The 13376-nt window shown below is 47.2% G+C and overlaps 1 pseudogene; it reads right to left on the reverse strand.

Moving 5' to 3' along the window:
* Window positions 1-5290: 5290 nt before the first annotated feature.
* LOC131419871 (A-kinase anchor protein 17A-like) lies at window positions 5291-11580 on the reverse strand (annotated as a pseudogene).
* Between the last annotated feature and the right edge of the window lie 1796 nt (window positions 11581-13376).

The following is a 13376-nucleotide window of genomic DNA, read 5'->3' on the forward strand; positions in this document are numbered from 1 at the left end:
AGGTTCTCAGATTTAAGGTGTTGACGGTGTCAGATGCGGAGGCTGGCTATGTCAAGCCCGCCAAACCTGATGGCCTTATGCTGCCTCTGGGTGGCTGGGCTGCAGGAGAGCTTAGACCCACAGCTTGTGCTGGGGCTACCAGCTTTCCCACCAGGAAAGAGTCGTTAGGCTGTTGCCCATCACAGGCCCAAATGTGGGCTGAGAAGTGATTCCTGGGTTAGAGAGAAGGTTGGGAATTGCAGTCTGCCTGCTGACTGACTGTGCAGGTAGAGGGCTGGAGACATGGGCCGAGGCAGTGCTGCCACTGGGTGGTGTGTTCTCAGAGGCTGGGAACATCATGGAAGATGGGAATTGGTCCTCGGTGGCGATGTGGGGGACTGGAAGATGGCAGCCTTGGAAGGAGGCGTGGTGTCCATAGCTTCAGCGTCAAGGGCAGGCTTGAGGTTTGCAGAGCCTTCGGGAGACCTGAAAATGACAGCCTGGGAAGGGGGAGTGGTGTCCATGTCAACGACACCAGGATCTGAAGTAGCCTGGGAGGTCGGACCTGCAGAGGCCGTGGCTGTGACGGTGGAGGGGACTGCCACAGAAGGGGGGGGCTGGTGGGTGGAGACAGGAGTGTTGGTGGAAGAGAGTGGAAGAGGGCTGGGTGAGAGGAAAGGAGGGGGAGAAGCTGCACACCTGGGTGTCCGAGATTCTTTCTGGCAGGAGGGCGCTTGGAAGGAGAAGGTTGAGGTGCTGGGAGGTGAGTGGAGGCCAGAAGTAGGAAATGCCATAACGATGACTGAATGAAGAGGGCCTCCGTTACCATTAAATGGAATTCCCACAAAGGGACTGGATCTAAAAGGAGGAAGAGAACCAGCAGGAGCAGCAGGACGAGAGTTCAGGACAGTGTGTCTTGTTTCCTGATCAATATTTGGGGTCAGGGAGGGTGGAGGGACAGACAGGATCTGAGTTCCAGCAGAGCGCTCAGCCACGCTGGTGAGAGGAGCAGGGGCCTGCACAGCGTGAGCGCCCAGGGGCAGGGGCTCTGCCGACTCCGAGGCAGGTGGGGAGAAGGAAGGGGCGGGCTGAGTGGCACTGCATTCGGCCACGACCTCTGTTGGGTCCTCCAAGCTCTCGTTCTGCTGACACTCAGTGTTCTTCTCCAAGGTCTCCGGCTTTTTGGCAACAGCTATGCAAGGAAGCTTGGGAGGTGGGGGCAGCTCCCCTCGGCCCCAGAGCAGTCGCAGTGGCAGCGGTAGTGGCGGCAGTGGTGGCGGCAGGGGCAGCAAGAGTGGCATGGCGAGTTTCCGTTTGCAGGGCCTCTTGCTGGGAGAGACTGGTGGAGGGGAGCTCCTTGAGGGGACATCTGAAGGCTTCTCACCCTGCACCTCCTTCCCGGGCGTCACTGAGCCCGGGATGCTCCCAGCCTTGACTGCCTGCTCCGGTGGCGCAGGCAGGCCAGTGCGTGTGCGCCTTAGAGGAGGGATGCTGACGCCTCTGGAGGGCCCGACCATCCTAGAATTCTGTGAGGACAGCACGGGCTTCTTCGGAGGGTCCCTCCAGTGCACCACAGGGAGGATCCTGCCCGATCGGATACCGCTTCCTGGGTGCCATGCTAAAGCCAGCTGGTATAGGCTCCAGGTGGAACAGCCTGCGACCAGGGCGGAGGGCAGGCGCCAGGGCAGCGGGGTGGGCCCGGCCAGGCGGGGCAGCATCGCAGGCGAGGGACACCAGCGGGCGAGGGCCAGGTGGGGGATGGCGGCGGAGAGAGGGACAAAAGTTCCAAAGGAAATTTCCCATTTAGAGCTGGTGTTGCGCAAATGATCCCCTGAATGGAGGCTGACCCTGGAGAGCATCTCCACAGCATCCAACTCCTCTCCAGGTCAAGCACCCACTGCCCTATCTAGCCTGGCACTTGTGAGGTCCCCTTGGGACACATCATGGAGAAGGGGTGGCAAGGGCAGGCCCCACCCAGCGCCCAAGGTGATGGCGCCAAAGGGCAAAGGGCGAGGCCCCAGTAGCCACCCAGCGGGACTTGCTCACACTTGGGACTTGCCGCTGTGCGTGCAGGTGTGTGGCACAGATGGGCCACCATGCGCGGACATTTCAGGACTGGGAGGCCCCGTTCTCAGAGCACACCACACCTGGGGGCCGGCCCTGCAGGCCCCTCAGCGTCTGGGTGTGTGTCGCCAGCCCTTTCCCCCCGGGTCCCGAGGTCAGAACCTGCTCAAAGCTGAGCTGGAGCCACCCAGATCCTGCCAGCGTGCGGCCTGTCTCCTTTGGGGACCCCCCGGCTTCTCTGGAGCCAGGGAGCCTTCTGCAGGGCCTGCCTGGGGCACCAGCCAGGTGGACGTTTCCGAGGAGGGGACAGGAGCCTGACTTCCCTGGATGCTGCATCCCAGGACATCCCTTCCTGGCAGGCAGGTTCTTTCCTCACTTCTTTTTAGAAATCGCTAAAACAACATTTAAACCTTAGATCAGCCCAGATTTTCTCTTTGGTCTAGTTTGAAGGATCCAAATATGTAACAATTCATCAGAAAGCTGAAACCGTTCAAACCTCCCTGAACCTAAAACCTGTCCTGGTGGTCTAGTGGTTACAGTCTAGTATTGTCACCATGTGGCAGTGTTCGATTCTCAGTGGGGACACCTCACCTCCCCCACTGCCTATTACATTCCGTATTGCAGCCTAACGCTGAGCACCAGCATAATTATTGTAGTTAATTTAATTAACAATACTTGCTAAATTTTCCTTATGTCGTTCCTGCCTCCACATTTCTTAGTATGACAGCTAATATTTTAAGAAGGAAGGAATTCATCCTTTCTTTTTATACAGTTTAGAACCCAGGAGAAAACCTGTCCACACATTTTGTGATCTGTCTGTTGCAAAACCAGAAGACAGCACAAAGATTCACTAACCAGCACAGGACGGGTGTGGTAGGTGAAGGAAGGACGGCAGAAGAAACGAGTGTCAGGGTTAGAAAGCTTCAACCAGGCATGTTGGGGTTCAAGTCAAATACAGGAGGGGGAGGCACACACTCTCAGGATGGCTTCAAGACTCCCCCAAATATGCCCAGTCATCCCTGGAATACGATCTCAGCAAGACTGTGTTGATGAACCTTTTTTTTAGACAATATTTTTAGAGCAGTTTTAGGTTTACAAAAAAATTGAGAGGGAGTTACAGAGATTTTCCATAGACCCCTGCCCCCGCACATGCATAGCCTCCCCCATTATCAACATCACTCTCCAGAATGGAACATTTTTTACCAGCGATGAACCTACATTGACATATCGTAAACTCCCAAAGTCCACAGTTTACATCAGGGTTCACTCTTGGAGTTGTACATTCTATGAGTTCAGGTAAATGTATCATGACATATATCCATCTTTTTTTGTTTGTTTGTTTGTGAGGAAGACCAGCCCTGAGCTAACATCTGTTGCCAATCCCCTTCTTTTTGCTGAGGAAGATCGGCCCTGGGCTAACATCCATGCCCATCTTCCTCTACTTCATATGGGATGCTGCCACAGCATGTCCTGACAAGCGGTGCCTCGCTGTGCACTCGGGATCCGAACCCCGAGGCCACCAGCAGTGGAGCGCACACACTTAACTGCTACGCCACGGGGCCGGCCCCTCCTCCATGTCTTTTTATGGCTTTATGGCTCATATCTCTTTAGTGCTGACTGGTATTCCATTGTCTGGATGTCCTGATGAACTTTTGAGACTGGGAATACTTAAAACCATGATCCTTAACCCACCGAGAAAATCTCAAACCCAATTAAAGAATTTATAGTTTTTCAAGCTATGCTTACAACCTCACTCATAAGTTCTCCAATCCCCACAAAAATCTTAAAAGGCTAGTGTTGTCCTGTTTTGATTGAGGTTAAGAGACATTAACTTAATAACGGTTACCTGGTCTTGATTAGAAACCAAGGGCCCCTTCTCCCCACTAGCCCACTGCACTGCACTAGGGGGTTGGGACTAGGGTTTTCATATTTAGCAAATTAAAATACAGTATTTTATCTGGAAATCCTGGCTGGAATAAGGGCCCCACACATCTAATAATGGTGTCAGAGACACCTTCAATTTTTCAAAAAACCTAGTAGAAAGTCAATATTTACCACGATGTGGCCAATGACAATGCAAACCTTCCACCACTCTGCCACCTTCCCCCCAATTCAATGTATTCTCTCGTTTATTTTATTCTGATTAGAAGTTTTGAGCGGCAACTATATGCACCTCTGGAATAAAAAAAGAGAACACAAAGTCATGATGACTTGAATGCAGTTTGTTTGGGAGGCTAATTCTTTCAAAGATGAGAGTCAATAGCGGATGGGCAGAGCGGGGACCACTGTGTGCTGGAGTTTGCAAGGACTGCCTGGAAGTGGGGGGAGGGGCAAGCGGGGGAGGGGCACACGGGGGTGGGGTGGGGCATCAGATGGGGCTCTAAGATCCCTCCTCTGCTCCCATCTGAGCAGCTCTGCCCTGATCATTTTACATAATAGGATTCAGCCTAAGATTGCATCTGAAGAAAATGGCCTACTGCAAAAATACCGTCTGAAACCATTGTCCTACATTAGAAATGTGCTGTCCAAGACAGTAGCCATGTGGCTATTGAGCACTTGAACTGTGGCCGGTCCAACTTGAGCTGTGCTGTAACAAAATATACATCGGATTTCAAAGACAGTACAAAAAAAAGAATTTATAATATCACAATAATTTTTATATTGATTACATGTTCAAATGATAATAATTTGGATATATTAGTCAAATAAATATATTATTAAAATTAATTTGACCTGTTTATTTTTATTTTTTAAAATGCAACTACTAAAAAATTTAAAGTTATATGTATGGCTACCTTATATTTCTGTTGGATAGTGCTGATACATCATGCTGTGAGATACATAAAATAAATTCTGGGGGCCTGCCGGTGGCCTAGTGGTTAAGTTCATGCACTCTGCTTTGCTGGCCCCCAGGTTCATGGTCCAGATCCCGGTTGTGGACCTACACACCACTAATCAAGCCATGCTGTGGCGGGAGTACCACATACAAAATAGAGGAAGATGGGCACAGTTGTTAGCTCAGGGCCAACCTTCCTCACCAAAAAAGAAAAAGAAAGAAATTCTGGGACTAGTAAGGATAGCACATGATCACTCGCAGGTTAGGTTAGAGTGTCCTCTGGTCTAAGGACTTTCTAGCTAACAGTAATTTCATGTTTATGTTACTGAGAGTCACCCTATGAACATTAAAACATTGTTACTGTGCACTCTCTCCACGTTTTTTTTTCCAGTATAGATACTTTTCTCAGTATTAAGGCATTTCTTTGGCTATGCTTGCAACCAGCCTGGGAAAGGGAGGGCCGTGACCCTGGCCGGGATTGTCGGAGGAGCGCGCAGAGCGCAGCCCAGCGCGGGAAGAGGCGCCGCGGCGAGCGTGGGGGCAGCGCCCCGGCCCGCGCGTCCCGGGCTGCGCCCGGCAGCCAGCCTGACGGCCCGCGGCGCCTCTGAGCCAGCGCGGCCTCCGCTCTGCCGGGGGGGCTTTTTCCTGCAGCTTTTCCTGCTCTTCTGCCTGTAGCCTCTCGCGCTTGTTCTGATTCCGACGGAATTCACGGTGCCTCCGTTTCTGTTCCCTCTCGCAGAGCGTCGCTCTTTTTCCTTCTCTCTCCGGTTCTTCTCGCTCCTTCCGTTTCCTTCCCTCTGCTCTGCCTCTTCCTCCCGGCGCGTTTGTTCTTCTCTTTGCGGCCATTTCTTCGTTGAGGCCTCACTCAGGTGTACGGTCGACTCAGCAGAAACCTTGATGCTGGAGGCCTTGCTGGCCTCGCCCGCGCACACGGGCTTCATCCTGTGCCAGGCGCTCGGGGCTGGATGAAGCCCCCGTACCGCGGTGCTGGACAAACGCCTTGAAGACCAAGTGTCCCCCGAACTGCAGGTGTGGGAGTCCTGGCTCGTCGTCTCCGCGGGGCAGGGGTCCAGCACGGGGATGTCTACGTTCTGTATCTCCCTAAACTTGCAAACACCTTGACCAGGACCTGCTCGCTGGGCTTCTCCGGCCGGCTCCTTCAGGGTGAACCATGAGCACGGCAGCCCCTTCAGGCGACTCGTGTCCAGCCGCTCTCCCAGCAGCGTGTGGTTCATAACCTGTGGGACGTGAAGAAGGAGTCCCAGTCGTGGCAGGTGCGGAAGTCGATTCTGAACTCGGCAGCACGCACCTTGAGGGTGTTGGAGAGGCGGCTGAGCTGGATGGTCTGGCTGCAGAGGCAGGCCAAGAAAGACTTGACCACTCTTTTTTTTTAATTTCAGATGTACATCATTTTAGTTCAATTTCTGTGTAGACTACGTCATGTTCACCACCCAAAGACTAATTACCATCCATCACTGTACCCACGTGCCCTTTTACCCCTTTCACTCTCCTCCCTCCCCCCTTCCCCTCTGGCAGCCACCAATCTAATCTATATATCTCTGTGTTTGTTTGTTTGTTGTTGTTTTTATCTTCCACTTATGAGTGAAATCGTATGATATTTGACTTCTCTGTCTGACTTATTTCACTTAGCATAATACTCTCAATGTCCATCCATGTTATTGAAAATGGAAAGATTTCATCCTTTTTATGGCTGAGTAGTATTCCATTGTGTATATATATACCACAGCTTCTTTATCCATTCATCCATTGATGGGCACTTAGGTTGTTTCAACGTCTTGGCTATTGTGAATAATGCTGCAGTGAACATAGGGGTGCAAATATCTTTTCCCATTCATATTTTCATATTCTTTGGATAAATACCCAGATGAGGAATAGCTGGATCATATGGTAGTTCTATTCTGAATTTTTTGAGGAATCCCCATACTGTTTTCCATAGTGGCTGTACCAGTTTGCATTCCCACCAGCAGTGTATAAGTGTTCCCTTCTCTCCGTATCCTCTCCAACACCTGTTATTTCTTATTTTGTTAATTATAGCCATTCTGACAGGCATGAGGTGATATCTCATTGTAGTTTTGATTTGCATTTCCCTAATAATTAGTGATGTTGAACATCTTTTCATGTGCCTGTTGGCCATCTGTATATCTTCTTTGGAAAAATGTCTGTTCAGATCTTTTGCCCATTTTTTAATTGGGTTGTTAGTTTTTTTTGTTGTTGAGATGTATGAATTCTTTATATATTTTGGAGATTAACCCCTTATCAGATATATGCTTCGCAACTATCTTCTCCCAGTTGTTAGGCTGTCTTTTCATTTGTTGATGGTTTCCTTTGCTGTGCAGAAGGTTTTTAGTTTGATGTAGTCCCATTTGTTTATTTTTTCTTTTGTTTCCCTTGCCTGGTGAGACATGGTATTCAAAAAGATACTGCTAAGACCAATGTTGAAGAGTGTACTGCTGATGTTTTCTTCTAGAAGTTTTATGGTTTCAGGTCTTACATTCAAGTCTAATCCATTTTTAAGCAGAAAAGCATCATTATGATATTTGTGATGTAGAAAGATCAATCTGAAAGCATATAGTGAACTGGTTGGTTGTAGAGTGGCTACTACTGGAGGCAAGACCAGTTAGAGAATTGGTGAATAATTCAGGCAAAGGAAGATAAGAGTCTGAACCAAGGCAGCGATACTAGAAAGCCAAGAGAGGGGAGAGGGAATTAGGAGAGATCTAAGGGGTAGATTTGACAGGACTTGAGGACACATTGAATGTGGGGGTTGAGAGAGGAGGAGCAGGGGGTAATGGCCAGGTTACCATCTCAGGCAACTGGGTAGGCGGTAGAGCCATTCATCAAGATAGGGAGCACAGGAAAAAGCGGTCTAGGGATGGAGTGAGGTAGACTGGAGAATAATGCACTTACATGTCAAGACTGAGGTGTCTGTTGGGCATCCAATTAGAGATATTAACAGGCAATTGGATGTACAGAACTGGAGCTCAGGAAAACCATTTGGAAAAGAGAAGCAGATTTGAGGGCATCAAGACAGAGGTGATAATGGAAGCCACCTTCAGTCTGGAGATGGCTATATTCATATGTACTCGGGGAGCACTTGAGAAGAAGTTATTTTAAAATTTATCAAGATAGTGCTCAGGAAGCTTAGTGATTAGGCAGCAAGAGTGGCTGATGGTCTTCTCCCAGAATGGGGAAGGAGCTGATTTCTCATCTTGTCATCACCACTCCCTGACCTTTCTATGTAGTCAACATACTGCTCCAAGATGAACCCTTTTGTATAGGAAAGGAAGCAAAATTAGAGGCAGGCTCTAACAGGTTGGCCTTTGCTGGTTTCATCTAAAAGTCTTAAGTACCAAGAAAGAAACAAATAAAAAAACACTCTAAAATACACTGCCCTACCCCTACCCCAGGCATTTGGATTAGCAGAATGAGGCTGGGCAATAATTTAGGGCATGATGCTCTTCTAAGAATCTGGTCATCCATTAGTAACACATATACCTCAAAAACTCACACGTAAGTTCAGGTCCTGATGCAACCCCTTCACTGCAAACATACTGAAATGGTAGACTAAATATAAACAGAGAGAACCAAAAAGAGAGACAGATGGACTCAAAAATAAGATGAAATCTCTTTGTACCAGAAAAGGACTATAAATGCAAAATAGTGGTCAGATTCAAGCCACCCACCTGCTGTGCTCTGGGCCCAGATGTAGGCAGTGGTGGCTGTGAGTTCAATTTTCTACATAATAGGGACTAAAAGTGTTTCATATGAGGCCTGGGCCAAAATCCACGCTTACAGTTTAAAACAGGAGTCAGGGTGGACTCTTTGCCTTCATTGACATCGCCTCCCACCAGGAACTCCCTGAGCTGTGGCCTGGATCGCTGACGGGATCTGCACTGTCATCAATATCACCTCTCAGAACACTGGAACCAAAGTCCCCCACTCGAAATGAGCCTGAGACCCAAATTCCAAAGTGTGTGGAGAAAATGAAGCCAGGAAAGATGACAAACACAACTAAGAATTAGAACATGAATTTACTGCAGATAATATTAATTTTATAGAAAAGTTTGACAAAGTTTTTCAAGTTAGCATGTTTAAGTGCTGAAAAAATATGTAAAGATATTAATATCCATAAAAAATAAATTATGAAACACAAACAGGAAGATCTGAAACAAAAATGGATATGAAAAAGAATTAGAAATCTTAAAAATAGGTCATTTAAATAAACTAAAATAATAGATGGGCTAAACTTCACACTAAACATAATCAGAGAACAAATTAGGGAAATGGAATAGAGTTCTGAAGAATTAACCTAGAATAAACCATAGGAAGTCAAAGAGATAAATATATAAAAGAGCAAGTAGGAGACATAGAGATCAAGATCATAAATCAAGAAACTCTGAATTACATTTATAAGAAATTCCAGAAAAGGAGAATGGAGGGAAGGGTAGAGAAGCAACATTTGAAGATCTAATAGCTGAAAATTTTCCAATTTGCAAAAAGACATTAGAATTTTTTGTTTTCTATTCATTCATTCATTTAGCAAACATTTAACTAATGAGCACTTACTATGTGTTACACTCTAGGCTAGGAATGGGGGATACAACATGAATGTGGTACAATCCTTGCCCTGAGCGTCTCACAATAAGTAGGAGAGATGGACATGTTTAATTAAGTGTAGTGTAAAAAGAGCTACAATAAAACCGTGTATCACAGAATCAGGAGGAAGGAAGAACATTTTTGAGAGGACTAAGAAAAGCTGCACAGAAGAGATGACATTCAAGCTGGGTCTTTAAGTGGAGAATTCCCTAGAGCATTGTTCTCCAGGAAGAGGCAAGGCACGGAGTAAAGTCATGGCGGCATGAAAGAGCATGACATGTTTGTGGCTGCTGAGGGATTCTAGGTGGTTCTAGTTCTAAAGTACATGGAAGGAGAGTTGAGACACGAGCTAAAAGGACTGACTGGGGAAAGAATTGAATCACATTTTAAAAATGGAAAATATTTATTTAAAGTTTATTGAAGGACAATAAGTAAATATATACCATGGAGAGATATACCATGTTCATAAATATGATGACTCAGGATCATAAAGATGGATTTTTACCCCAAAATAAATTCAATGCAATGCCAATCAATATCCCCTGGATTTTTTTAATGAAATGTGACTGACTATAAAATTTAAATATAAGAAGGGCTAGGAATAGCCAAGATCATTTTGAAAAGGATAACAGGAATGTACCCTACCAGCTATCAATATTAATCTAATAAGTTTTAACAACTAAAACATTGTAGGAGGTATTTCTTTCTTAAATGTTGAGAAGGAGTCACCATGACTGCCTTTCCATGGCAAGCTATGGAGGAAAATGAGCAGATTTGAATCTTAGAAAGATCACTCTGTCTTTATTGTACAGGATGACCTGGGTTGGCAGGGGTGGTGGTGGCAAGATCAGAGTTGGGATGACATGCTGGCTACTTCAGAAAGTCTGCAAAGAGATACTGAGAGTGGAAAATGAGGATAGCAAGGATAGAGAAAGAGATCTGAGTAGAGAAAAGTTTAGGAGAGAGAATCAACAGACTGGAGTTTTCCTTTGTTGCGGATAGGTGGGTTCGGCAGGAGGCAAGGCAAAGAGAAGAGTTGAGGATAACTTCAAGGTACCAAACCTGGGCAATTGATTGGATGTTGGGTCCATGAACAGAAAGAGGAACTATCAGAGGAGACCCAGATCGTGTTGACTCTGGGGTGTGTTGGTTTTAAGGATCGCTGAGACAAACAAGTAGGCATCTGGGAAATAAGAATGGGGCTTGGGAGAGTTTGAGGCAAACATCTTAAGAAGTTGTTAAAGTAATGAAAGCAAAGTTTGCTAGACAGATTCCAAGTTCAACAGGTAGAGAAGGAAGACAGAGTAGGTGAAAACACTTCCTGGAGGATGACGCCTGTATCTGGGCCGTGAAGGGTGGGAGGATCTGAAGAGGCGGCCACGTGGTGCAGGAGCAGCCAGGTTAGAGGGCGGATGCAAAAGCTGAGCGAGAACAGAGGAGGCTGGAGAGGACTGGCTGTGAGGTTGGTAAGCGAGAGGAACCTGCCAGGTGGTGAAGAGGAGACAAGGGCTCAGCAGGAAGGAGACTTTTCATGTTTCCATCACACATGCAAAATGATAGACACACCCTTGCCTTTGCACTGATCGCACGTGGATGGCATCTCACAGTCTGTGTGCTTAGCTCTGTGTAGTAATGCTCGGGGCAGGGGCGATGACACTCTCCCTCGGAGCGGAGCAGAAGGAAAAAGGGATCGCAAGACAGGCAGTCTGCGGGCCACGGGCCCCGGCAGGCCTCGCAGCTCTGGTTGCCCCTCTCACACCTTGCGGAGGAGTCTTCTGAGTAATATCCGAAACCACGGGGGAAGCAAGGACTGAACACTGAGCTCTGCTCCTAAGTTGAGTGTGGTGGAAAAAACATAGGCAGACAGGGTTCATTTAGAGAATGGGTCACTTTAGACTCTTCCTTCATTAGATTCATTACTAATTATATCATAAATCTAATCTTATTTGTCAGCTGGGCATGACAATTCCTCCCCTGCTGTCTATGAGGATCAAGTTAAATAACACACGTGAGAGGATCTAGTACTCACCTCACGTAGCAGCATCCTGATAATCGTTCAGTGCCTCTGCCTCCTGTACACCCATGTGCTTCCCCCTTTCACACGGGCTTTAAGTTGTGTGGAGTGCAGTCAGGGAATAGGAGACATTTTAAATGTACCTCTGAGCGGTTCTTCTAATTTCTCAATTTAAAAAAAACATCTTCAAGGGAGTGACGTCAGCATCATGGCGGAGTGAGCTTTCCCGTGAATTCTCCCCCCACAAAATACAACAAAAGTAACAGCCACAGACCAACAACGGAATCCCAGACAGTCAAAAGCTGGAGCGGAGGGATCCACACTGCCGCACATCTGAGAGCGGAACGTGCTGGGCCCCCGGAGGAAGTGGGGAGAGGTAAGGAGAACTCCGCTCCCTCCCCATCAGATCAGCGATCCGGTCCGCGCGGCTCCCAGAGAGGGGGGAGGGGCGGCCCTCGGCGGGAAACTGTAGCTCTTCGGGCTCTCTCAGCCAGTGGGAAACTCCCGCACAGAGGGCTCAGAGGAGCCACAGGGCTACCATCAACATCTGAGCAACCCAGAGAGCGGATAAAGAGGGGCAAACGAGAAGCCTCCCACGTCAGGGACCCAGAGGGCAAAAGAGAGAGCTCCCCCCTCCCCGCAACCCGGAGTCTGCAGCTCGACCAGATCTAGCGGTCCGAGGCAGACCTGAATAAACTGGACTGGACCCGTGGATCGCAGTGGGGAAAAGAAACAAAACAAAACAAAACAAAACTGCGGATCGCAGCAGAAAAACTGGGGCAGAGCGCAGGGGGCTTAGACTACACAGCCCTTTACCACCACACAGTGGCGGCAGGTGGAAATTGCAACCAGAGACTTCCAGGATGAGGAAAATCAAAACCAACACAGGAACCACAATGCAAAAATATATGAAATCACCAGACCAGAAACAAAATGACAAGCGCCCAGAAATCAACCCCGAAGACACAGAAATCCATAAACTAAATGACAGAGATTTCAAAATAGCTATCATAAAAACACTCAACGAAATACGAGACAACACAGACAAACAATTAAATGAGATTAGGAGTTTCTTCACAAAAGAGATTGAAATCATAAAGAAAAACCTATCAGGGCTGATGGAGATGAAGAACACAATGGAGGAGATAAAGGAGAATCTGGAATCTTTAAAGAACAGAGCTGACAATATGGAGGAAAGAATTAGTACTTTAGAGGATAGGAATACAGATATACTCCAGATGGAAGAAGAGAGAGAACTAAGACTAAAAAGAAATGAAGAAAGACTCCGAGAAATATCGGACTCTATTAGAAAATGTAACATAAGAATTATAGGTATTCCTGAGGGAGAGGAGAGGGAAAGAGGAACAGAGAGCCTATTCAAGGAAATAATAGCTGAAAATTTCCCAAATCTGGGGAAGGAGCAGGAAATACCAGTAAGCGAAGCCAACAGGACTCCTATATATATTAACAGACAAAGGCCTTCACCACGACACCTAGTGGTAAGGCTAGCCAGGGTCAACGACAAAGAAACAATATTAAGGGCAGCTAGACAAAAACAAAAAGTAACGTACAAAGGAACTCCCATCAGGCTCTCAGCGGATTTCTCAACAGAAACTTTTCAGGCTAGAAGAGACTGGAATGATATATTCAAAATACTGAAAGACAAAAACTTTCAGCCAAGAATACTCTATCCAGCAAAAATATCCTTCAAATATGATGGAGAAATAGTAACTCTCCCAGATAAACAAAAGCTAAGGGAGTTCATGGCCACGAGACCGCCACTACAAGAAATACTCAAGAAGGCCCTCAGGCCTGAAAACAAGAAGAGAAAGGGAACACAAAGCTTGGAGTAAGGAGAAAAGTAGG

Source organism: Diceros bicornis, chromosome 22 (genome assembly GCF_020826845.1).
Source record: "Diceros bicornis minor isolate mBicDic1 chromosome 22, mDicBic1.mat.cur, whole genome shotgun sequence".
In the NCBI taxonomy this organism is placed as follows: Eukaryota; Metazoa; Chordata; class Mammalia; order Perissodactyla; family Rhinocerotidae; genus Diceros; species Diceros bicornis.